General features: G+C 37.5%; 1 protein-coding gene across 1 annotated transcript in view; it reads left to right on the top strand.

Annotated features, from left to right (window-relative positions):
* Oatp30B (Organic anion transporting polypeptide 30B) overlaps window positions 1-26,694 on the top strand; it is a 70,500-nt gene that overhangs the window by 6,704 nt on the left and 37,102 nt on the right. The window contains exon 2 of the mRNA XM_068770871.1: window positions 26,394-26,431. The gene's annotated coding sequence lies outside the window, so the exon portion shown is untranslated. The remainder of the gene's footprint in view (window positions 1-26,393; window positions 26,432-26,694) is intronic.

Here is a 26,694-nt window from a genome sequence, read left to right as displayed (position 1 = left end):
TTTTCATATAGATTATTTATATTCAATCAAAATTTTAAATTCAAAAAAAGAATGGTTTTCGTCGATAAAATCAATTGAAAATGCTATTCGTATAAAAGATAAAAGGTTAAAATTATTTATTGTTTCATTACATGAGTGTTTTGAAGAAATATTACATACATATACGAGTCATTTAATCAATAAACTTAATTCTTTATAATTCAAAATATCATGATGTAGTTAATACATGTGTTTCGTAAGAAGATGACCGGTGCGTATCGCAATATGTGTAAAATGGTTACATGTTCAAAAATAAAAAATATTGTAGAGATATGGCCGTCCTAGCTGTATATTTTTTATCTGTGCGGTACAAAAAATTGACGCTTCTAATGGAAAGTTTCTATTTATGTATAACATGCCGCAAATAGCGTGTATACTCACAGATATATTTTTCAACTAAAACATCCGCTTTTCTAATATTTTTTATAATATTTATTCTGCAATAATTTTAATAATATTATGTTTTTATATTTTGGTAAAAATATACATTATTATTGGTTCTTAAATCCAATTTGCTTAACGCTTTATTTTTAATATGAATATGGTTATTTAGATAATGAGACTTTTTTTTCATACAAAATCCATTGTCGATTATATGTATGTATGAATGTATGTGTGTGTGTATATTTATATATATATTTATATATATATATATATATATATATATATATATATACACACAAGAGTGCATTTGTCACTTCGGAAATTTTCATCTTTTATTTTACAACCAATTTTAACTGCTACGTACGTACACCAAGCTGTCGGAGTACTGTGCGATAAGTACGCTCTGCAAAGCCAAACTCATCCGATCATTGCCGTGTGCCTTACTTTTCCGGCTGATGTGCTAAATGAAATCAATATTAGAAATTTATTTTTTGATCCCGTTAATCACAATTATCCGGGCGCATAGTTATTTGATCTTAAAAAAATGCAACGATACCACTCACAAAGCATTTCAGTATTGAGTGATCTATCGAATAGTCATCGAAACAGATGTTAAAGTAAACAGACAGGCCACGTTTGTATTCACGGCTCGAAACAATAGACTCGACAAGGGCAGGTCTCGAACGCGGGCCCGTATCTGTAAACGCTGGTATTTGTTTTCTCTCCTTATTGTCTTCTGTATTGAAAACAGCTATAACAATGTCAAAAGCTACATTTTAATGAGTTATGTATTGAAACAAAATTTTTCTAATATTATTTCTTGTCTTTGAAGTAATATTTTTGTAATACACATCGGTGTAACCGCATTGTAAAATAGCGTAAATGTTAAAAAATATTATTAATATGTGCCTACCCTACAGGTACATGTTGTAAATAACACCTGATTGATAAAATGTAATTAATGAGGGTCATTATCATCATGAAAAAAGCTATGCTCCGAGTTTTGTAACGAGATCGAATCAGAAAAGGATTAGTAATGAAACAAATGTCACCGATGTAGGTGTAAAAATTGCTCATTGAAAAGACAGGGGGCGGGGCAGATCGCTCGTGCAACTGATGGCAGTTGGGTCCGAATGGTTCTGAAGTAGCTTCCACGAGCCGGTAGACGTGGCATGTATAAGATCCCCCACTAGGTGGACCATCGAAATAGCTGAGGTCGCGGGAACTAGCTGCATGCTGGCAGCGCAAAACCGTTCATCGGTCAAGAGGACGCCCATGGCTTGCAATGAGCCTCAATCGGCTGAAAATAAGATGATTATTATCACTCTGTGTTTGGCACTAATCGGTGTAACATAACTCCTTTATAAGCGGGCTGACGGGCGGTGCGCTTTGTTGCACGACTACCACTGCATGTGCGGAAGTGGCGAAATATTGGTCCTTTTCTTATTATCACCTGGGTTTCCCCCATAAATTTCTATATGGACTGCATTCTTTCATGCAACATTTCCGACGACCTTAACAAGGTAATGAAGGTAGACGAATATAAATAAGTTGCTTGTTGGTGGAGCCGCCAGAACAGTCAGATTTCTGAATACGTTATGTAATTACGCTGTTAATCGAATATAAGAGAATTCTTCGAAACGTATGGGAAGTGTGTATTAAAAACTCTGCTGAAGCTATATCACCGACATACATATGTAAATACACTTACTACTATTTGGCAATGCACAAAAAACAATAGGATATGAAATTTTTAAAACTATATACTTTAGCTACGTAAAATTTATTTGATGTATGTAACAGGCAGTTTTTATGCAGCAATAGGTGACTATAAAACAGACATATTCCGTATAAAGGCTGTAACTTTATATTTGCACATTCATTATATCCCCGCGTTATCGCATGTACTCGTATTATAATGGCGATACTTAAGTTTATGAGGCTAAGGTCCATTCTTTGAAACAGATTTGGAAAAGTAATGGTTCGATACAATTGTTACAGCTATACAACGATCAAATGGCAAGGTCGCCATGTTGATTAATTACAAAACCTCTGTAAGGACAGTAATATTTTGATACCGTCTATTTCTTTGCATTGTATTTATATGCTAGTATTAGTCGAGGGTTTAATCTAGTCCACTGCCACATTTCTATATATATTTTTTGACGGAAGGTCACTATGACCTGGTATTTAAAATTCCTCGTTTTACGGAGCTAGGCTCCAGGGCTCCGAGAGCTTCGGCTCGAACCGCTATATATATCTTCATTACCGAATTAGATTTCCAATAAAAGGAGTTTAAAATTTAAATCCCGTTTTCGGATTTGCCTTCTTTACACTTTAAACATAAAAAGAATTTTTGTTAGTGATAAAATTAAGTTATTTATGATAAGAATTAGAATACGAAGAAGTATTTCTTACGACTTTATACATTAACGCGGCATATGTTAGTAGATAATTTAGTTAATATTACAGGTAAGCAAGCGTAGTTAGTACATGTAAAAAGAATTACACTGAAAAACACATGTACAAAATATTGGTGTAAGTAATCCCTTATAAATTTGTAAAAATCTTTTTCGATATTTATTTATTTTATTGTACACTAAAATTACAATAAAAACACCTAAAAAGAAATGTAATTTAAAAATAGATAACTAAAAGTTAAATAATTTACGCAGAGTTGTACAATAGGCGGGCGGTCTTGTCGCGCTCGAGGCGATCTCTATCAGACAACCTTTATTTTATAATGAAACTACATGGATTAAGTTAGTTTAATTAAGTCTAAATCAATCTACACTGTATAAGAATGTCCATTTTCACCAACAAAATTTATATACATACTTTTGTTGTTAATTATTTAGGGATAATAGGTATAAATAGGTTTGGAATAAATTAAATTAACAAATTTCAGCATCATAATTACTTTCTAGTGTTTTGAAATAAGTTTTGAAGCTTTTCGCTGCCAAATGAACTACACATTCACCCCTTTAAAACTTGACATCTACAACCCATCATTGAGTATATGTAAAAATAAAATTTAAAAATTACCAGCATAAAAAATGTCAAATCACTGTTATTAAGAACAGGGAGCACCTGCGTCCTTGCAAGGTCAATGCCACTTATATGGGAGGGTGCCGTCCGCACTACGACGCACCCCAATCCGCATAATGACGCCAGCCCCATTTCCAGACAACAACGCATTTCTATATCATTTGTCAAATTTTTCTGTAGATTCAGTGAATGAATAAAAATTTTCATGAATTTCTTGAATTTAACACTAATGTGGTACTTCTTGTTTTAGAAAATGATTCGTTTTAACGCAATAAAACAAATCACACACAACCTGAATATAGTGTCTCCTGACGGCCTTAACAGAGAGCACATCGTTCAGGTTTTTAAGTGAAGACAATTCCAAAACCTAAGGCCCCCAGCGGCCATATGTTTTGCGCTAAATGGCTTGCCCTATGCTACTTCAGTTTGCCAATCCCGCTGAGCTATGTCGTTGTTCATGCAGGGATTCAATCTCGTAAAGAAGTCCCGAGCATAGTTGTCTCCATGACTCATTGATCGACTGTAAGATTGCTTAAGAGGCACAGTGTTAAAACGTAATAGTGCTTACAATACTTATATCGTTAAGTAAATATAATATATAATAAAATAACAGATATTTCAGAGTGTTAATTTTTTTTACAATAAATCTGACTATTATTAACGGTTGAAATCGTGGGGATCTATCAATCAATATCAGTATTAAAAATTAATTCAAATTATTTCTAAAAATTTTGTGTTGACTATTAATTTTAAAGTTCTTTTTTATAATTCACATTAAGAATGTTTTATATTCTATACTTGAATTTATAATTTGAGTAACGCAAACAGCGATTAATCTCAACGCTAAAAAAATATTATTATACCCTAGTGACATTACGAACTGTCGTCATCAAAGTTTGGCAATGTCGGCCTTGGTGAACGTTATCAATTTCCTTAAAAAAACTGGCCACATATATTTCTCACTAAACGAATAACGATAATAATATTCGTCAGAATAATGTACAAAATAAAAGGTACATATCAAAGAGTGATAATACGACTAGTGGAATAGTAAATATACTCGTTATAGTTATTTCTATTTAGTACACTAGTAATTTAAACTATCAAAGTAACAAATTAATATGTAGGAAATGGATGCATTAGACACTTATTGTAGTAATTTTTATTGTTGGTAGTGGGGTAGCTTCTTTACTTAATTACACGTCGTTTCAACCCATAGACACCCACTGCAAGGCATAGGCCTCCCCCAACGGCAGGTGCGTTGGCGATCGCAGCGCGCTATTATGTTACGCAAATAACGCTGCTGCCCATCTTCTGAAAACTTGTTTGTGAGCAGTGGCAATCCTGTATAATTAATGAACAAAGTGTAAAATATCGTATCCCACGAACGAACTGACGATCTATGATCGCAATTGTCAGTTCTCTACCGCTCGCCTGCCTCTGCTGGGTATTAAATTAAGTACTCTAATTGGTTTATGCGTAAAAGAAGTTATTATTTAAAGCAGTTTTTATGTAAGTTACAAGAACACACGTTTTGAAGAAATTTTAGCATTCAGGTTTTTTTGTTTTATTTCAAGTACGGTGAAAATTATTATTAATATGTTATTATTAACAAATTTCTGTGCATACATTTTTTAATAAATTTCACTTGTCTCGCAACTCTCTTTTTCAATTTATAATTATGTACAATAAATTTTATGTTAAGTCGTATTCATCTCTCAAAAATTCCATAACCTAGCAGCGTTATTACGTCGCTTTCCTGACGGCGAATACTTTCCCCATTCAAGTTATTGCCAAAAGTTGACTCACACTATGTGAATAACATTGTTTATGACGTCTTTCCAGTCCTGAGGCGTTTGTACTGTTATGTCCTGGTTTTAGTGGAAATACTCGCAGATTGCAATACGGTTTCGCAGAATAAATTATGTTACGAGTTCGAATGGTTCAACAAGAATTAAATAACGATTGTAAATAACATATTTTTGTTAAAGCGCTATGTTAAAGTACAATTTACATCAGAAGGCATCTATCAGTTTAACTGGAAAGCGAGATCCTTGTGTATTAAATGTAGAAAATACAAACATTATTGATAATTGGCTAATAGTGGCCACTACCAACCGGTCCTAGTGGAAATCTCTAGAAGAGACCTATATTCAACAGTGGACGTCTTAACGCTGGATGTTCATGAATAGGCTAATTTTACGTTTTGCACGGTCCGCGGGGTAATATCGCATAGAATTTTTTAAATATTAATATAAGTGGATAAACAAAAAAAACTTTAATATTGTCCGTATTTGTGACCACTCATCTTATATTTATTTGGATGATTCATACAACAGGTCGTTTGAAAAGTAAATATAAACAAATTTAAAAAGAGAGGTTTGAATTTACGTAAATTATTAAAGTAAAAATTAAACTTACGTAAATATGCATAACATTTTGGTATTGTAAAAGTTTTTAGGGCCTTGAATAATTATTACATATGATTACTTTGGTTTATAAATACTATCTTTTGCTTCTAAAACTAATGAAAATGTCTCCAGATATGGGATGTTAACTTGTGAGTTTACCTATACAAAAAAAAATTAAATTATGTAAGCATAAACAACCTAACATTTTTGTCTTAATAAACTAATAGAGTTTGAAAGTAGTATTGGACTGCTACCTTTGGTTCCGGGCCATCTGTTCGGACTACGCTATGCTTTTACATTGACAAGGCGTAACTGATTAGTCCATTATTTAAAGTGCAACATTAATAAGAAAAGTAATAAAATAATAAAATTAAAAGATCATCAGTTATTGATAACTTTAATCAAATTTTTATTACAAAACCAAAGAACTAATTTTGGAACCATGTAGAAATCTAAAATGTTTGGTGTGTATCTGATTCCTTTGTAACAGAGTATGCAATAGAGGAAGATGGCTTGGCTTGCTCGTGACTTCAAAGATTCAGTTTATTCATCCTATGCTGCCTCCGCGTTGATTAGCTATGAGACTATCGACTTCGCAACAAAGACATTCATTTTACGTTCCAATGTTCCTTTGGCCTGCCCAAAGCTCTAGTACAAATTTAATAAAAGCTTCTGTTCTCCGAAACATACTCTCCTTTGTTAAACTTTTGGACGGAACCGGCAATAGACGCGTTTAATTAAAAAAAATTCCAAGTTTTGCTTTAAATTTTTACTAGTTGTCTCATAAAACTATTTTGTTGTTTATTTTATTTATTATACATCCAACTGTGTTCCTTGATTTAAAATAGTTATATATGAATTAGCCCTTTGTGTGTTTTGTTATGTATTATCACACTATCTGGATGGGAGCTTCAAATTTCAAATCTAATTGTTTATGTTAGGTAAAGGTAAGTACCAATAATCACATTACCAATAAATTAGTCGAGAAATCGATTACGATCTCCGTTGACCCGAATTAATAATTTAAAAAAAAAACGTCGTTGAAAAACTGGGTTGACCAAAATTTATTATTTATTTATGCCATAGTGCGGTGATCACTCGTTACCCCCATGTTAGGACTGAGAAAAGTAGGCTTTAGAATTTCGCTTTAGGCCTAACCGGTTATTTAACCTGTGTCAGTAGGTGAATATATATAAATTACATAATAATAATAATACAGTGAATATTTATACGGAAAATAAAACTATTTTAGGATTCATAAATTGTGCATATTTTTTTTATTTATGGCACTTAAAAATTCCTTCCTCCGAACTATACAACTGATAATTTTTACACTATTATTAATGTCCATTTCATTTTTAAAATTATACATTAACAGATATCACAAAACTTTTTCGAATTGTTCGAATATGAAACATGCTTAATCAATATTAAATATCAAATACTTATAACAATAACTTCTGACTGTACAACATCGTTAAAAACACCGATATGTGTCCTTTCGTGGAATAAGTCAAATTAGAATGCTAACCATGATCCTGGTTCGTGATGCACTTTCTACAGCGAACAATTGGATGTTCATCCATTTTATTCCAACCTCTATTGTACGGAGTATAAAGACTTATTTTCTTTGTACATTATTCATAGAATCAAACAAAGACCGTTTAGAAAGTGACATAGGGATGTATAATACCTAAACAGTCAAGCGAAGGACAAATATTTTAATTGACGTCGTACCTTTGGATTTTCTTTTCATTGGCAATCGTATATAGCTAATAAAATCACTTTTTTAAAAATAGTGTGGAAATTTCACTTTGGCATAGTACGTAGGTTTATAATATTATTAAATGCTATTAATGGAGGTCAAATAAAGTATCGCTATCGGTGGTTGACAGCGTAACTGTGCCGTTCACAGTTGTTTGACCGAATTCATCAGGATGCCGCAGCGTAGCAACGAATATATTATATGTATTTCCATTATGCTCACTGTATTGTTCCTTTGTTTTGGAATGTATGATTTTTGTTACTTCAGCGCTCTAATTTTTGCATACTGTACCGACCTCATTGAATGTTAATGTTAACCATATTCACGTCTTCGCACTGCACTTTCTACAATGAACAATCCAATAGAGTAATCTGCAGTCCGTCACGATCATAGCAATTATAGGCCTACATTAATATTTATACAATAGCCGCCAGCGTTCATGTTTAAAAATTTCTAATTTTTAATTAAGGTTCTGTTATCCCTATATTTTAATTTTATGAAATATTTATACAAAAATCAATTTGATGTTGATGGTGTTTTGTAACCAGATATATAGACCTCTATTTCAATAAGATCAGTTGAAAGCCTCCTGTGTCTACCGAAGACCCTAACATGGTAATCTGTCCACCTAGTGGTGGACGTGCTACTCTTCGCTTGATGGTCCGTAGTGTCTACTCCAGAACCTTGAAGAGTCAGCAGCTATCAGTTCTTGTCATTAACTTGTCTGTTAATTACGCCAAGGGATTTTCCCTTGCTAAAATATTTCAACTTAGTGTTGTCTTTTGAAATGTGGACGCAACAAATAGAAAGTAATGAATTTTTGAGTAAGACTGGAATGTGTCATCAGGAATTTGTGACTAAGGGCATGATATACAGTGGTACCTCGACATACGAGTTTAATTCGTTCCGCAACCTTGCTCGTATCTTGAATTACTCGTATCTCGAAGCAAATTTCCCCATACAAAACAATTGAACTGCCATTAATCCGTTCCAACCTCCAAAATGTCACCCCAGTTATTTTTGTTACGTGGTTTTGAATAATAAAAACGTATTTATAAATATCAAATATTTATTGCACAAAAACAAAAAAGAGAATGTAAAGAAATAAATTAGATATCCTCACTGGTCTTTGCCTTTTTCGCTACATTTTTCTCGCTTTCACCTGTAGGCCGTTTAGAAATAAAACATGTCCAAGGAGTTTCTTCCACCCTCTCAGAATGTTCCGGAAATGAGTTAGGCAAGTGTCATTAAAAAGGTCAGATGCACGACCTGTTGCAACTTTTTCTGGGTGTTTTTTTTTTCACGAACTGTGAAACTCTCTCCAACATTCCAAAGATTTCCTTTATCTCACTTGTAGAAATAACCTCCTCCTCTGACTCCTCAAAACCAATTTCTTGCATAACCTCAGTATGCTGCTGTGACTGTAACTCTTGTATCTCCTCAGTCGTCAGTTTCTGGGTGTGCTCCAAGATGAGCTCGTTCACGTCTCTCTCTTTCACCTCTAGACCCATGGATTTACCCAGAGATACAATCTCCTCCTCTACTGAAACACCGGGTTCCAATTCTTCATAACACAACTACACAACTTATCACAGCGGAAGTACGCTGCTAACTAATCGTGATGTCGCGACTGCGTGTTACTACCGAACCGAACTCGTATCTCGAATTTCGCTCGTAACTCAAAGCAAAAAATCACTTGCTCGTCGGCTCGTATCTCGAAAAACTCGTATGTTGGGGCACTCGTATGTCGAGGTACCACTGTATTTTATTTTTGCCTTCGCTAAACGTACAACTTGACTGTAAGAAAGGATATATACATTTTAAACAAATTATGTAACAGTAGTGTCGCAACAGCGGGATTGTTACAGTCGGTGTAACAAAAGATTTTACGCTTTTTAAACAAAAAGCATCTAGAACAATCGTCGCAGTAAGAAACCTCGCGCGTGATGTAAATACAAATCAAGTCATACCATCTGCACGTGTAACCCTTCATAGTGTACTCAAATAACCAAAGAAAGTACAAATAAAAAAATGATGCCAACCAAGATTGCAACAAACAAAACTTTAGAGCATAAAAACTTGTTATGCATGTATATTTTAATAGGTATAAGATATAACGACTTATAATATAAACAAATTATAAGACAAAAAGGTTCAACATTAGACTTTTTCGTAAGAAAAAAGAAGAATTGCTTGTCTGAGGTGACAGTGGACGGGGCAGATCGCTCGTGCAACCGATGGCCGTTGACCTGTTGACCACGAGACAGTAGACGTGGCGTGAGTAGGCCCTGACCAGGTAGGTAGTGGTCGTCTAACGACTGAAAATAAGAATGCTAAAGTTGACCTGCATAAATAAAGCAACTATAACAACAATTATGATGAAATTATGTTAATAATATTATCTGTCATAATAATATTTAAACTAAGCCATCTTCTACAATAATCATTACTACTTCCACGCCACCAGTCTCCAGTTACTACAATATATGTCTTGTTTAGCACTTATTCGCCGCCAGAACTCATTGTTTTCCTTAACAAGTTAAGAAGATATTTAGAAGAATTTATGATGTGAATTTTATTTTAATTTCAAACGAAAAGTAAAATACTTTTCTCATTTTGTTTTCTATGAAGTAAATTTTATAAATTATTCTTTGTCGTGTTATCAATATGAAAAGTACACCTATATCTTTACTTTTGTCACCCATGGACTCATAAGGCTTAGAGCATTGAAATTTAAAAGAAATTTTATTTCCGCCGAACAGAAGTCTGTTGAGAAGCAGATTTAACAGAATTGCAATCAAATATCCCCGAATGAAGGAGCGTTCGTTACAAAGTACTGTTCTAAAAGCGTTCGTCATTTATAATAGTTTTTCCACAATTACTTGAGACATTATGAACTTAAGAAAACAAACATCGTTTTAAAAATTATGTTACTTTTACACTAGAATTATGAAGATAAGTCATTTCTATTCCGTTACTTTTATCTAGCGATGCCTGTACCAGGCTGCACTAGGCAACAACGACGAGAATTACGATTGTTACCTTGATATATAGATATTATTTACATGACACAACCACTACGCAAACCTTGACCTATAACGTTACCTATCGAGTCAATTCTGCATTGTTTATGGTACTCGTCAGCACTGTGTCGAATAGGGTAGAGAAACTTGTATAAATACTATATCGATAATGACTTACATTTTTTAAATTAACATTACTTTTTTATAAACAACGTCATATATATATATATATATATATACTTTACCGATTTTATTCATCTTTTAATACTACGATTTACCGATTTCATTCAACTTAGAATACAACGGGAAATCGGTCACTATGCTCTTAAAACTGTTTCTAGTGTCGTTTGCAGTTTCATTAGTATTTATCTTTCAAAATATTTATTTATATATTTGACATATGGCCAATAACTTCTAACAGAACAGTTAATATTTTAAAGTATCAACATGGTTATCCAAATATTACGATTAGTTTAAAACATTGTATCTATAAGGAAATAAATTTTTACTCCAAAAAAAATATTCGTTATCTTTATAGTTTTTTTCTTAAGTTTATCTGAAACAAGAAATAAAGATATTAGTTTAATTAATTCAATCAATTAAACAAATTGCGCAATAGTGCACAATGAATCAGAGAAGAACGAGCGACGAATGACCTGCGCGCGGTCGCTCACCTCCGCGACACGGTGTCTATGCTTCTCACGCAGGAGTACAGTAAACCGAATGCAAGTAGTCATAAAGATACAACGTACTATGTATTACTAAATGAACTTACTCTGTTAACTGTACGATTACAATATAGGCTAGTCTGTATTGACGTTTTATCATATGATAACGTTACGAGAGCTTGAATTACACGAAAGCACAATATAGTTATCGACATCATCCCTTTATCATCGACATCATTTCCCACTGCTGGACATTAATTTTCCCACAACATTTTCATTAAGACCGGTTGGAAGTAGCTTATATACCGTCTTCCAACAACCTTAACAAAATCGGTTGTCCACCTTGTGATTAGACACCATCCTACGCTTCGCTTGCCGCCTTATGCTCCAACCCAGGACCTGGAAACAGCATCACCGTTACCATACCGGGGACTGCAGTCCAGCTCTTTCTTTCATTTGAAAGGTATGCTAATTATTGCCACACTTAGCAATGGGGGTTGGCATGCAGTTTTTTTTTAATTTCATTTATTTTCGAGAGATACCGCTGCCAATTGTAAGCGAATACTTTCCCTTAGCGGGTGCCGAGAATGGCGACTATTTTCCGCGCCGTTATCATCACGGCCAGCGTTCTCAATTGCCGGTAAGTATCACCTAAATATTTTTAAAAACCTTTATAAATAGTTACGATCTGAGAAAAAATTAAAATATTATCCTCGGCACCAATTTATGACTCAGTTTTAGTTTATTTTGCTTGGCTGAGCTTTCAACGTTTTTCCGCTACGTATTTTTTTGGAAAACACCAAGTCCGAAAGATTTCGCGTCAATCCAAATTTTTTATAAGAACGAATTTTATAATAATTTTATCATGAATGCATACAATTATGGGGACAAGTTTACAGGCATGATTCGGTGCGATAAATAAGTTAACCCCTGATAGGAGCCCTTGAGTTTAGTCATTCCACAGTGCGTCCGCCAAAGGAATCTAAAAGCTCCGCGGTCTTCAAGCCGGACGCTCCCTCCGGAACCACGAGCTTTGCTTCCTTAAAAGAGACTTTAGGATATATGTGATAGGTGATAGAAAATTTATGTGCCTTGTTAGTAGCACAAACATTGTTTCTATCTTTTACATAGACTATAGGACATGGAATTGAATATTTGTTATACCTAATTCACTTGACTGATTTAACACGAAGAGAACACTGACATTTTTTTTAAATGTACCTTTTTTGAATTGTGATCTTATTGTACTAAACATGCCATTATGGAAATTCATGAGGGTAAAATATGATTTTATGAACTTTTTATAATTTCTTCTTTGATTGCGACCAAGACTGGATTTGAATTATTAAACAATACAGCCTTTTCGTGGTCGCTATAAAACTGCCAGTCAAGGCCGGCAAATATTACTCAGAAAGTTCAAAAGAAGCGTACATTCATTACGAGACGACGTAACTTTTCTGTGCAAAAGATAAACAATATTATTTTTTAAATTCTATATATATATATATATATATATATATATATATGTATATATATATATATATATATATATATTTGTTTTTTTTTTATAGAGGTTTAAAAATACGTTTACGTATCATAGGGCCTGATGTTGGTGCCCCGTATGTCGGACTCGATCTAGATCAATACCGACTAAAAACAATCCTCTCTCTTCGGTATCCCTGGTCCCCACGGCATGGCCGTTAGGCATTACTTCGCGGGGGGGATTTAGCCGCAGCTTTCTCTGATAGAGTGGCTGTTCAGGCCAACTTCCTCCGCTCTTGCTCTATTTTACGCAACTCCTTCAGCACCGTCGTACAGTACGCGCTCGTAAGTTCCCAGGCCGAAGGCGAGGATAGCATTGTAGCTATCAGAGTTTCAGGATAGATTTTGCATCCCACACCTTCTTCCCAAGACCTCCTGGCTTCGTTAAATCGGGGGCAGACGAAAAAGACATGCTCTGCATCTTCAATCATTCCGACACAATTAGGACAGTCAGGGGAATCTTCGTATTTGAACCTATGGAGATACGCTCGATAACAGCCGTGGCCGGATATCATCTGAGTCAGGTAGTAGTTCAACTCTCCATGATCTCGGTTCACCCATGGCTCTAGGTTTGGTATAAGCTTACGCGTCCATTTTCCTTTCGTCGACTTATCCCAGGACGATTGCCACTGTTGCAAGCTTTTCAGTCTTCCCCGAATTCTAAGTTCAGCTGAAGTTGGGTCTGATTTGCTATTTTTGCTACGGTACAGATCAGTTCTTTCGTCTGCAAGAAGCGCAACAGGAACCATACCTGCTATCACGCATGCCGCATCCTCCGATACTGTACGAAAGGCGCTAGCTACCCGTAGAGTGCTGACTCTATAAACAGAGGCGATTTTCCGTCGGGACTCCTGTTTGCTCAGTGCGTCGGACCATATGGGTACTCCGTACATAAGCACTGACGTAGTCACCGACGCTAATAACTTCCTTCTGTTTTGCTTGGGACCTCCGACATTAGGCATGAGTCGGCAGAGTTTAGCTGTCACCAGAGACGCTTTCGCTGCTGCTCTCTCAGCCTGATCTTTAAAGTTTAGCCTATGGTCGATCATTACTCCAAGGTACCGTATAGCTGGTTGAGTTGCGATTTCACAGCTGCCGACATTGAGTGTGATGGTCTCCGCAACTCTCCTGCCAGTAATGAGCACTGCTTCCGTCTTCTGCTCAGCCAGTTCTAGTCCGACTGGCCTCATCCACAGAGTGATTATTTGGAAGGATCTTTCAAATGCCCACTTCACTTCCTCCAAGTGTTTCGCTACTATAACGACTGCTAGATCATCAGCGAATGCGACGAGTTTAGTTTCGCTGGGTAGATGTTTCTTTAGGAGTCCATCGTACATAGCGTTCCACAAAAGTGGCCCTAGTACTGACCCCTGTGGGACGCCTCCAGTGACTTTGTACTCCTCCGTCCCGGTTTCCGTAGTGTACATGAGGACTCTATCAGAGAAGTAACTAGCGACTATTTTACGTAGGTATAGAGGTACATTCAGTGAGCTAAGTGCCCCCATGATAACCTCCCATTTTGCTGAGTTAAAGGCGTTTTTAATGTCCAAGGTGGCAACCAGGCAGTATTTTATCGAGCCTCTCTTCCATCTTTTCCCAGACACTGCTAGTTTTGCTATATTGACTACTTGCTCTATAGCATCTAGCGTAGACCGGCCTTTTCTGAACCCATACTGTGAGTTAGCTAGGTGGGGTTCAACTGCTGCTTCGATCCTGCTGTGGATAATACGTTCTAGTATTTTCCCCGCAGTATCCAGCATACAGAGGGGCCGGTATGACGATGGCTCGTCTGGTGGCTTCTTACCTTTAGGGAGAAGTACCAGTCTCTGTCGTTTCCACGCGGTAGGAAAGGTCCCTTCCAGTAAGCAGCTATTGTAGGTCTCCAAGAAGACTCCTGGTGTTGCTACAACAGCTTGCTTAAGAGCTACGTTGGGGATCCCATCCGGTCCCGGAGCTTTGTTGTTTCCAACCCTACCGCATGCTACCATTAGCTCCTTCTCGGTAATAGGGGGGATTTCATTCGGATCCACAATCCCTAGTTGAAAGGAGGATTTTGGTTGCGTGGGGAACAGAGCTCTGACAATTCTTCCCAGTAGAATAGGACAAGTGGGCGTTGTATTCTCATGTCTCAGTTGTTTAACTACAACCTGGTACGGCTTGCCCCATGGATTCTTTTCAACCTCTTCCAACAATATTTTCCACGCGTTTCTCTTGCTCTCTTTAATGGATTTATTTAATTTTAATCGCGCTTCCTTATATTTGTCGTAGAGCTGCTCGAATTGTGGTGTTTTCCGAGCCCGTTGGGAGGTTCTACGCGCCTTAACACATATTTTCCTAAGCTCAGCAATGTTATCATTCCACCAGTACACCGGTGGGGTTCGGTTGTTGTTGCGTCGCCTTGGCATTGTTGCATCGCAGGCCTCGGTCAGCCTCCTTATGATTTCAGCCGCCTTTTCACTGGCACTTTTGGAAAGCAGTGGTCGATTCTCGAGTGCTATCTTGAACAGGCCGGGATCATACATGCTAGTCCTCCAACCCACTGAGCCAGTTCTTGTGTGTGGTACTCTATTTGTATTTGGCTTACATGATACCTCCCAGTATATGGCACAGTGGTCGCTAGCGGTGTAAGTATCCGAGATCTCCCAACTGCTATTTCCTCTTGCCAGTGTACTGCTGACGAAAGTGAGATCCACAATTGAGCTCGCCTCGCCTCTTGTGAACGTGGGTTTATCGCCTGTATTAAGTAAGGCGACGTCCAACAGTGACATCGCTTCCAGAAGCTGGCAACCTCTAGTGTTAGTAGCTTTACTACCCCAGTCCACTGCCCAAGCGTTAAAATCTCCAGCTATAGCTACCGGGGAGTACATTCGGGCATCCTCCACTAATTTGGCCAGGAACCGGACGAACTCATCGTGTGTTAGGCTAGGTGGTGCATAGCAACTGTAGAAATGTACTCCATTAAATTTGGCTCTTACAAATCCAGAACAATAAATTTGATTACCCTGGAGAGGTTTAGTGCCACATGCCCAGATGACAGCTTTTCCTTCCTTATCGGTGATCCAGTTTAGGCCACTGATGTGCTTATAGGGTTCCGAAATTAGTACTATGTCTAATTTTAGCTCCCGTACGGTCTGCATGAGTAGGTCTTGGGCAACCTCACAATGATTAAGATTAATTTGTAGTACCTTGATCATTTTTTAAGCTGTCTTAACATCTGAAGTGCTTTTTTAAATACAGGGCAATGACCACATCCTGCAATGTGAGCACAGTCTTCGGAATTCCCAATGTCAACACAGAGGACACATCGGGCTTCCTTACCGCACTCTTTGGCTTTGTGGCCTATTTCCCCACATTTGATGCAGCTCTTCGATCTGTCATGTTTGTTGCTGCATTTGTTTGCAACGTGACCATAGTGCCAGCACCTGAAGCATTTTATAGGCCTTTGAGTAGCTCTTATTCTACAATTGACCCAACCTATCTTGATTCTTGTGTGTGTGTGTGTGTGTGTGTGTGTGTGTGTGTGTGTGTGTGTGTGTGTGTGTGTGTGTGTGTGTGTGTGTGTGTGTGTGTGTGTGTGTGTGTGTGTGTGTTTTTTTTTTTTTTTTTATAGAGGTTTAAAAATACCTTTACGTATCATAGGGCCTGATGTTGGTGCCCCGTATGTCGGACTCGATCTAGATCAATACCGACTAAAAACAATCCTCTCTCTTCGGTATCCCTGGTCCCCACGGCATGGCCGTTAGGCATTACTTCGCGGGGGGGATTTGTGTGTGTGTGTGTGTGTGTGTGTGTGTGTGTGTGTGTGTGTGTGTGTGTGTGTGTGTGTGTGTGTGTGTGTGTGTGTGTGTGTGTGTGTGTGTGTGTGTGTGTGTGTGTGTGTGTGTGTGTGTGTGTGTGTGTGTGTGTGTGTGTGTGTGTGTGTGTGTGTGTGTGTGTGTGTGTGTTTTTTTTTTTTTTTATAGAGGTTTAAAAATACATTTACGTATCATAGGGCCTGATGTTGGTGCCCCGTATGTCGGACTCGATCTAGATCAATACCGACTAAAAACAATCCTCTCTCTTCGGTATCCCTGGTCCCCACGGCATGGCCGTTAGGCATTACTTCGCGGGGGGGATTTAGCCGCAGCTTTCTCTGATAGAGTGGCTGTTCAGGCCAACTTCCTCCGCTCTTGCTCTATTTTACGCAACTCCTTCAGCACCGTCGTACAGTACGCGCTCGTAAGTTCCCAGGCCGAAGGCGAGGATAGCATTGTAGCTATCAGAGTTTCAGGATAGATTTTGCATCCCACACCTTCTTCCCAAGACCTCCTGGCTTCGTTAAATCGGGGGCAGACGAAAAAGACATGCTCTGCATCTTCAATCATTCCGACACAATTAGGACAGTCAGGGGAATCTTCGTATTTGAACCTATGGAGATACGCTCGATAACAGCCGTGGCCGGATATCATCTGAGTCAGGTAGTAGTTCAACTCTCCATGATCTCGGTTCACCCATGGCTCTAGGTTTGGTATAAGCTTACGCGTCCATTTTCCTTTCGTCGACTTATCCCAGGACGATTGCCACTGTTGCAAGCTTTTCAGTCTTCCCCGAATTCTAAGTTCAGCTGAAGTTGGGTCTGATTTGCTATTTTTGCTACGGTACAGATCAGTTCTTTCGTCTGCAAGAAGCGCAACAGGAACCATACCTGCTATCACGCATGCCGCATCCTCCGATACTGTACGAAAGGCGCTAGCTACCCGTAGAGTGCTGACTCTATAAACAGAGGCGATTTTCCGTCGGGACTCCTGTTTGCTCAGTGCGTCGGACCATATGGGTACTCCGTACATAAGCACTGACGTAGTCACCGACGCTAATAACTTCCTTCTGTTTTGCTTGGGACCTCCGACATTAGGCATGAGTCGGCAGAGTTTAGCTGTCACCAGAGACGCTTTCGCTGCTGCTCTCTCAGCCTGATCTTTAAAGTTTAGCCTATGGTCGATCATTACTCCAAGGTACCGTATAGCTGGTTGAGTTGCGATTTCACAGCTGCCGACATTGAGTGTGATGGTCTCCGCAACTCTCCTGCCAGTAATGAGCACTGCTTCCGTCTTCTGCTCAGCCAGTTCTAGTCCGACTGGCCTCATCCACAGAGTGATTATTTGGAAGGATCTTTCAAATGCCCACTTCACTTCCTCCAAGTGTTTCGCTACTATAACGACTGCTAGATCATCAGCGAATGCGACGAGTTTAGTTTCGCTGGGTAGATGTTTCTTTAGGAGTCCATCGTACATAGCGTTCCACAAAAGTGGCCCTAGTACTGACCCCTGTGGGACGCCTCCAGTGACTTTGTACTCCTCCGTCCCGGTTTCCGTAGTGTACATGAGGACTCTATCAGAGAAGTAACTAGCGACTATTTTACGTAGGTATAGAGGTACATTCAGTGAGCTAAGTGCCCCCATGATAACCTCCCATTTTGCTGAGTTAAAGGCGTTTTTAATGTCCAAGGTGGCAACCAGGCAGTATTTTATCGAGCCTCTCTTCCATCTTTTCCCAGACACTGCTAGTTTTGCTATATTGACTACTTGCTCTATAGCATCTAGCGTAGACCGGCCTTTTCTGAACCCATACTGTGAGTTAGCTAGGTGGGGTTCAACTGCTGCTTCGATCCTGCTGTGGATAATACGTTCTAGTATTTTCCCCGCAGTATCCAGCATACAGAGGGGCCGGTATGACGATGGCTCGTCTGGTGGCTTCTTACCTTTAGGGAGAAGTACCAGTCTCTGTCGTTTCCACGCGGTAGGAAAGGTCCCTTCCAGTAAGCAGCTATTGTAGGTCTCCAAGAAGACTCCTGGTGTTGCTACGACAGCTTGCTTAAGAGCTACGTTGGGGATCCCATCCGGTCCCGGAGCTTTGTTGTTTCCAACCCTACCGCATGCTACCATTAGCTCCTTCTCGGTAATAGGGGGGATTTCATTCGGATCCACAATCCCTAGTTGAAAGGAGGATTTTGGTTGCGTGGGGAACAGAGCTCTGACAATTCTTCCCAGTAGAATAGGACAAGTGGGCGTTGTATTCTCATGTCTCAGTTGTTTAACTACAACCTGGTACGGCTTGCCCCATGGATTCTTTTCAACCTCTTCCAACAATATTTTCCACGCGTTTCTCTTGCTCTCTTTAATGGATTTATTTAATTTTAATCGCGCTTCCTTATATTTGTCGTAGAGCTGCTCGAATTGTGGTGTTTTCCGAGCCCGTTGGGAGGTTCTACGCGCCTTAACACATATTTTCCTAAGCTCAGCAATGTTATCATTCCACCAGTACACCGGTGGGGTTCGGTTGTTGTTGCGTCGCCTTGGCATTGTTGCATCGCAGGCCTCGGTCAGCCTCCTTATGATTTCAGCCGCCTTTTCACTGGCACTTTTGGAAAGCAGTGGTCGATCCTCGAGTGCTATCTTGAACAGGCCGGGATCATACATGCTAGTCCTCCAACCCACTGAGCCAGTTCTTGTGTGTGGTACTCTATTTGTATTTGGCTTACATGATACCTCCCAGTATATGGCACAGTGGTCGCTAGCGGTGTAAGTATCCGAGATCTCCCAACTGTTATTTCCTCTTGCCAGTGTACTGCTGACGAAAGTGAGATCCACAATTGAGCTCGCCTCGCCTCTTGTGAACGTGGGTTTATCGCCTGTATTAAGTAAGGCGACGTCCAACAGTGACATCGCTTCCAGAAGCTGGCAACCTCTAGTGTTTGTAGCTTTACTACCCCAGTCCACTGCCCAAGCGTTAAAATCTCCAGCTATAGCTACCGGGGAGTACATTCGGGCATCCTCCACTAATTTGGCCAGGAACCGGACGAACTCATCGTGTGTTAGGCTAGGTGGTGCATAGCAACTGTAGAAATGTATTCCATTAAATTTGGCTCTTACAAATCCAGAACAATTATTTTGATTACCCTGGAGAGGTTTAGTGCCACATGCCCAGATGACAGCTTTTCCTTCCTTATCAGTGATCCAGTTTAGGCCACTGATGTGCTTATAGGGTTCCGAAATTAGTACTATGTCTAATTTTAGCTCCCGTACAGTCTGCATGAGTAGGTCTTGGGCAACCTCACAATGATTAAGATTAATTTGTAGTACCTTGATCATTTTTGAGGCTGTCTTAACATCTGAAGTGCTTTTTTAAATACAGGGCAATGACCACATCCTGCAATGTGAGCACAGTCTTCGGAATTCCCAATGTCAACACAGAGGACACATCGGGCTTCCTTACCGCACTCTTTGGCTTTGTGGCCTATTTCCCCACATTTGATGCAGCTCTTCGATCTGTCATGTTTGTTGCTGCATTTGTTTGCAACGTGACCATAGTGCCAGCACCTGAAGCATTTTATAGGCCTTTGAGTAGCTCTTATTCTACAATTGACCCAACCTATCTTGATGTTTTGCCGCTCTGTTAAGGTTCTGGCCAATTCTGCTGCTACTCTAATAGAAGCCGTAAGTGTTCCTCCGTATGCTTTGCGAAGGGACTTGACGCAGTGTTCAGAAATATGGCTTCCTCCGCCAGTTATTTTCTGTAGGGCTTCTACGATTTCAGGCACCGTCGTGGTTTCGTCTAGGTCCTTAATCTCTAATTCCTGTTCAGGTACTTTGCATACTACCGTAGCATCTTTTCCAAGAACTGTGGAGATGGTGTTTCTTATCTCCTGCGTTTTATCTTTTTGATTTTTCGCTAGGATAAGAAGCATATCGCCCGTAGCCGTCCTTCTAATTTTATCAACACATTTGCCTATATGATCCGCGGAAGCATCTTTTTTGACCCGCTTAAGGATCTCGGCGTACTGATCCTTCTGGCTTGGGCGAATGATAAGAGCACTCGGACGCGTTACTACTTTTTTCTTGGGTTGCTTTTTCTTTTTTACCTCTTTCCACTCCGAGTGATCGTGTGGAAGTGGCGGCTTTGGCTTCAGCTCTGACCTTACCGTAACTGCTAAGTCCGTTGTATTAGCTTTTCGCAGTTTCGGTGCCTGGCTGATCTCCAAGGGTGAAGAGCGTTCCGTCCTTTTGACTTTTCGCGTTTTTCGGCTCTTCGGTGTTGCCGATTTGCTTTCTTCTTCGGTTTCTTTTACAGTCGTGTCCGAATACAATCTGTATAGAGACGGTGACGTTTGCACTTCTCCTACGGATGTGGTGGCGTTTGATTTTCCGACGCTTCCAATTTCCCTGGTGACCTTTGCAAACGATGTACCTAGCGCGGCCACATGTTTGCGGATCTCTCCATGAACGTTTAATTTGCCCTTTATGTACTCCGCCAGGGCAGTGATTGTATTTTCGTGGAGCTGTAATGCCTTCTTCAGCTCCATATTACTTTCATTTTCGTTTGTTTTTTTTATTAATTTATCCATGCTGTTCCCACGAGAACCTAGGGAAATATACAGTCCGCTTCGGCAGAGCCCCGGTTACCGAAGTAAGGCCACTTAAGTACGCCTGAGGTGGGACCTGGTACCCTCAGGGGAGCGCTTGCGACGACCATTCCCTGTCGCCTTCCAGTCCTGGGCACGCTAGACCACTGACATCGGGTTGTGTTTTGTCCGCGAGGGCTATTTTATTTCACCCCTACCCTGTTTCGCAAATTGCGACTCTCGGGCTGTGTGTGTGTGTGTGTGTGTGTGTGTGTGTGTGTGTGTGTGTGTGTGCGTGTGTGCGTGTGTGCGTGTGTGCGTGTGTGCGTGTGTGCGTGTGTGCGTGTGTGCGTGTGTGTGTGTGTGTGTGTGTAATAAGTGAACAATGAACATTAAAAAAAAACCTTACGCTAATTTTATTTAAATTCTAAGACATTGTACGTAGAGAGTCCTCTAAATTTTACGGAGGTGAAAACGTTAGGAATGGTGATTATACTCTCTCGAGGTTGAAGAAGTGTAGTAAAATAGTCAAGTAAGTGTTATTCCTATTTTATTGGCCTCTATGAACATTTATCCAAAATATTTTACACTTCTATATTGGGTTTTATGTACTACAATATAATAACGCTGTTTCCAATGATATGTAAACACTAAAGCTACTCCTTTTCATATCCATGTTTTCTAAATGAAAAAGTAAAAAACGTATACTTCTGTTTTAAAAGTAGAAAAATTTTAATATTCAAAGTTTATCAATAACTATGATATATAATTCGTTATAAATTTGCAGTCACAGGCGCTGATTCGCAATTAGAGCTTCAGCTTTGCACTTAGACGTGTGTTGCGAAGATATATTCAAAAAAGTTGCCGTAGATTTAACAAAATATGATGATTTTAGCCGATACGAGTTTAGCAGGGTGTCCCATGTACGACTCCTCGTGAGATCAAAAACATTGAAATCCTCATAAATTGTTCAAGAGGATCTCTTGCAAAATGCTCAACCATCAGTGAAAACAATATCTATGGAATGCCGGGAAAAATACTTATTCAACCTAGACTAACCGAAGTAGCTCATCAAAGACATATGTCGTCCAATTTACTACGGGGTTTGTTCGGAAAATGCAAATAACTGTAATCGTAAACCATGTAAACGCCTGCATTGGCAACTGCTGGCGCGCTATTTGAAGTAACTGGTCTACCAAATTTGTTTTATACGAAGCAAATTTTATGTAATGCTTTAACGTGAATTTTTTTTCGTCTTTTCTCTCCATAAACGATACTAAACTTGCCGTGTCAAATTAACATTTTAACATTCACTAAATCCTGTCAAAATTGGCATACAAAAATATAAACACTGCGTAGAAAGATTACATCCTCAATCATACTATGGTGTTTCAATTATAAATATTAGTTAGCTTTTACAAGAATGAGAACTTTAAATTTCTTTAATGTATTATACATGAGAATTGAAAGTTGACGTCAAAAATCGCCATTATTCATAAAAATAGAATTAACATTGTTAACCTCTGCGTAATGTAGAAAATATTACATTCATTCGTGTTCAATGGACAATACGCCATTGTGTATTGAATAAGGACAAATGAGTTATATGTGTGTGCAGTAATCATTATCATGATTCAAATTGGGATCTACTGTACCTACATCACAAAATTTCTAATGGATTAAACGGCAAAAAGTAACCAACTCCTAAATCTTCGTGTTTTATTTAAGACAACTTAGTTATATCTTGAATATCGGAATACATATTCTATTGAATGTTATTTTAAATATTTGTCAATCGTCAGCAAATAATCTAGGGAAAATATTTCGCATCTCTTTAGAGAATTGTAATTTAAAAGAGTTTTCTAAGGAATCATTCGCACTAGTCCATTAAAACGTAGACTATTATATTCACGACCCAGATCTTTATAATTCGCATTATTCATCTGTGCTTTTTAAGCCGAAATTTTTACTATTTAAAACTAGGTTGTAGAATTAGCTGACGGCCGTAACACTGCTTACTGCTTATATACGACCACCACACAAAAGATATCTATTAGTTTATTCAATTTTCTTTTACCTTATAACCAAAAAAACTTAAATGTACTGTACTATAAGAAAATAAGATTTCGGTGTTATCTATAAACCCCCAAGATATAATTTTTTTAACAATTTTCGACTAAAAATATATTCTCGTGACACGTTTATTTATTGATTATTATAGCAAATAAAAATGTATTTTCTCATATATTTACTTTATGCTATTATTAATAATATTAAGCGAGACAAATACTTCAACTATAGGGTTTATTGGCTATCGCTCTGCAGACTGACCCTGTTTAGCTCATAAGTTTTGATTTCAATATTCATTAAACGTACCGCTTGCACAAGCTAATGTACCAAAACTATTTAACTTTTGTCGCACTACATCGACGTTATTGTTTACTTTGGTACATATTATTTACTATATCCAAACTAAACTCCTTTGCATGTTTTATATATATTCTGTATGTTAAAATTTTAGCATTATTATAATATTGCTTTTAGCTTTTGCTGGTTATTATGTATTGCTTATATGTAATAAGAAAAGTTGTAAATAATAATAAAACTGTCCTGACTCGCAGCTGAGAGAAGAAAAACTCGTATCAAATAACGGCAATCCCAATCCCAACTGTCTGCGCAAAATGAAGACAAAACACCTTATGTGCATTTTTTTGAAACGGTTAATAGGATACATCACCATATTTTTGGCACAAATCATTTCTTAGTTATTCATGCTTAGAAATAGAGCTAAAACATTGTTTAAATATTTTTTTGCATAAAATACATGAAATCATACTATTTATTAGCGGATTATGCTGTTGTTTAATTTGTATATATTATTTACCAAGCAGTACAAAATGTTATATTTATCCAATGACTAGATATAAACAATTCGTTCAGTGTTAAAAGACGTTAGAATAAAAATATTTTGACTGTATTTTTGTAACATTCAGAGAGGGAATGGGGCGCGTTTCTTACAAAAATTCTATTTCAAACTAACCAGTGTTTACCTATGGACAACGTTGATATATTGTTCGTCAGTGATAATAACTGTTGAGGCGCCTCAAGGTGTCATGTCGTAGTCTCGCATAAAAGCGACGTAAGCTAAACAAACAGTTCATCACATGCTTTAATTCCGTCTTTTTGTTTATTTATGCTAAAATCTTGAATGTAACGTATAATTCGCGAAGTTAAAAGTACGTTAAGAACATGTAAAATTATTTTATTTAAAACAAGTACTTTAATCATACTTTAATTTTTAAATAACCAATAAAGTCCAACGCTATATTTAATATTCTTTACCTTGAGCGTAATAATTGTCCTGGAGAGTGACTAAAGCTTTTGTTACACCAGCAGAAATCAAAACGAAATATTCGTCGCATATGTCAATATATACTGTCATTATGATATAGAAATCAGAACACGCAACACGAGTGAAGGCTTTTGGAATGTATTTGTATAATGGTAATTAATATCATTCTTCCGCCATGTGGCGTGACTCTATATAATTTAGATATCATTTCATAATTTATTTATATATATATATATATATATAAATTTAATTATATATAGTTATGTTTTATAGAAATCAAATTGTTCACTGGTTTTCTGCATACAAAAAATAGTCCATCTATAATCGTAATAAACATAGATATTTAGTTGTGAAATAAATAATATAACCTCTATAAAAATATGAGAAATTTAAATTATCTCGTTGATAACAAAGGATCGCTTTCTTCTCTTTAGTTTTTCGCCGATTCTGCCTCTTTACGACCTTGCCCTCTACTAAAAAAAATAATTCTAAAAATTGTACAGTTCATCCATCCGTCTCCGTCTACCGCAATGACGATTTATTACAGAAGCCTCCATTTCGATGTTTCATTGGCTCAAAGTGACACGTTCAGACCATAAGTCCTCATCCATTTCACAGACATGCCAAGCTTAGTTCTATATAATATTTGCATCGACGTAACCCATATCAGCAAATTTCGTCATTGTGCGAACTAGCGCTCGAGATAAACTATGTTCCATATATCTGAAGGACAGATAGATATATACAGGATGATTAGTTATAGTTGTAAAAGCTTTAAAAGGGTAATTGTATAACTCGTATCGTTAATTAATGATAATAAATAATAAATAACGTTACGATAACGAAATAAAAAAGCGCTTTCAAAATTATATATATTTTTTTTACTATCTATCTCGTAGATTTTGTACTACCAGAAGTAATTGGCCTGTCGCATTCCAATAGAAAAAAATTAACATTACATATTTTAGAGACAGTATAAACTTTATGCCTTTTTGTAGACAAATAAGTCATTTATGCACCCCCTTAAACTTATTATCAAATGTAATAATATAAAAAACCCAGTACAGGCAGTAATTACGTAGCGAGGCAGACAATGTATTTTAAGTGTTACAATTTTCTTCTTCGTAGATCGTAAATGTTTAGTCTAGTCCCCAGTAATTTTAAGTATAGTCTACATGTATTTTGTATGCTTTAATAATTATATGTGAAATTCCCGTGACATAAATTCGATGGAAATCTATCGATCCTAAAAGAAAATCATTAAAAAAAAACTATATCGTGCTTACCCTCTCAAGGCTTGGTTTCAAACTTCGTGCTAACAGAATTTCTTGGCCTGTTTCAATCCAATTGTTATATAAATAAATAAATAAAACAGAGTAATCGCTTTGTTAATTTAATATCTTAACAATATACAAAAATTACTTTTCTATGTCGTACATTGCAAAACTCAAGTAATTATATGATTATTTTCATTGTTATGCTTATTTAATACTTTTTGTTTGGTAACATTCTAATACGCCTTTATTTCAGATAGATGTAAAATGTTATACAGGTGTTGACACTTTTTATTAATCTGATTTATGTAGGAAAAGTGATTTATTTTATAATTTTCCGCACAGTTTTTACTATCCAAGAAACTTCTTGCTTTAACGACGATATGAGAAAAAAAATATCCTACTTGATTGATCCGCTGTCAAGTATTGCGCGAAGCAAAACATTCGATTTATTAAAAAAAAAAACATTTGTAGTCGATATATTATAATCTATTTTATTTTCTTTTACAGATTCCTGTGTGCGTGCAGCTATACGCGAGCTAGTGAAGGTTAGTAAGCATCAAGTTATTAGTTGCGATATATAATCGCTTCCCGGTCGGCGTCGACGGTAACCTATTACTGTTGACCAATTTAAACATTTCAAAGCGTAAACGATCCTCATTTGGAACAATTGCAACGAATTGACGTCCACTCGTCCGGTTCACTTAACTGACCCTTTTAACGCCATTTACTGATATAATTTTTACAACGCATACAAGACAAAATTTTTAACTTATTATGTTCCATAAGACAAAGTAAAACTAAAATCAAG

This window comes from Battus philenor, unplaced genomic scaffold, assembly GCF_028537555.1.
Source record: "Battus philenor isolate CCGP_79_NKW_IND1 unplaced genomic scaffold, ilBatPhil1.0.hap1 SCAF_3, whole genome shotgun sequence".
NCBI lineage: Eukaryota > Metazoa > Arthropoda > Insecta > Lepidoptera > Papilionidae > Battus > Battus philenor.
Note: the sequence above shows the minus strand (reverse complement) of the source record. Positions and strands in the feature narration are given on the sequence as shown.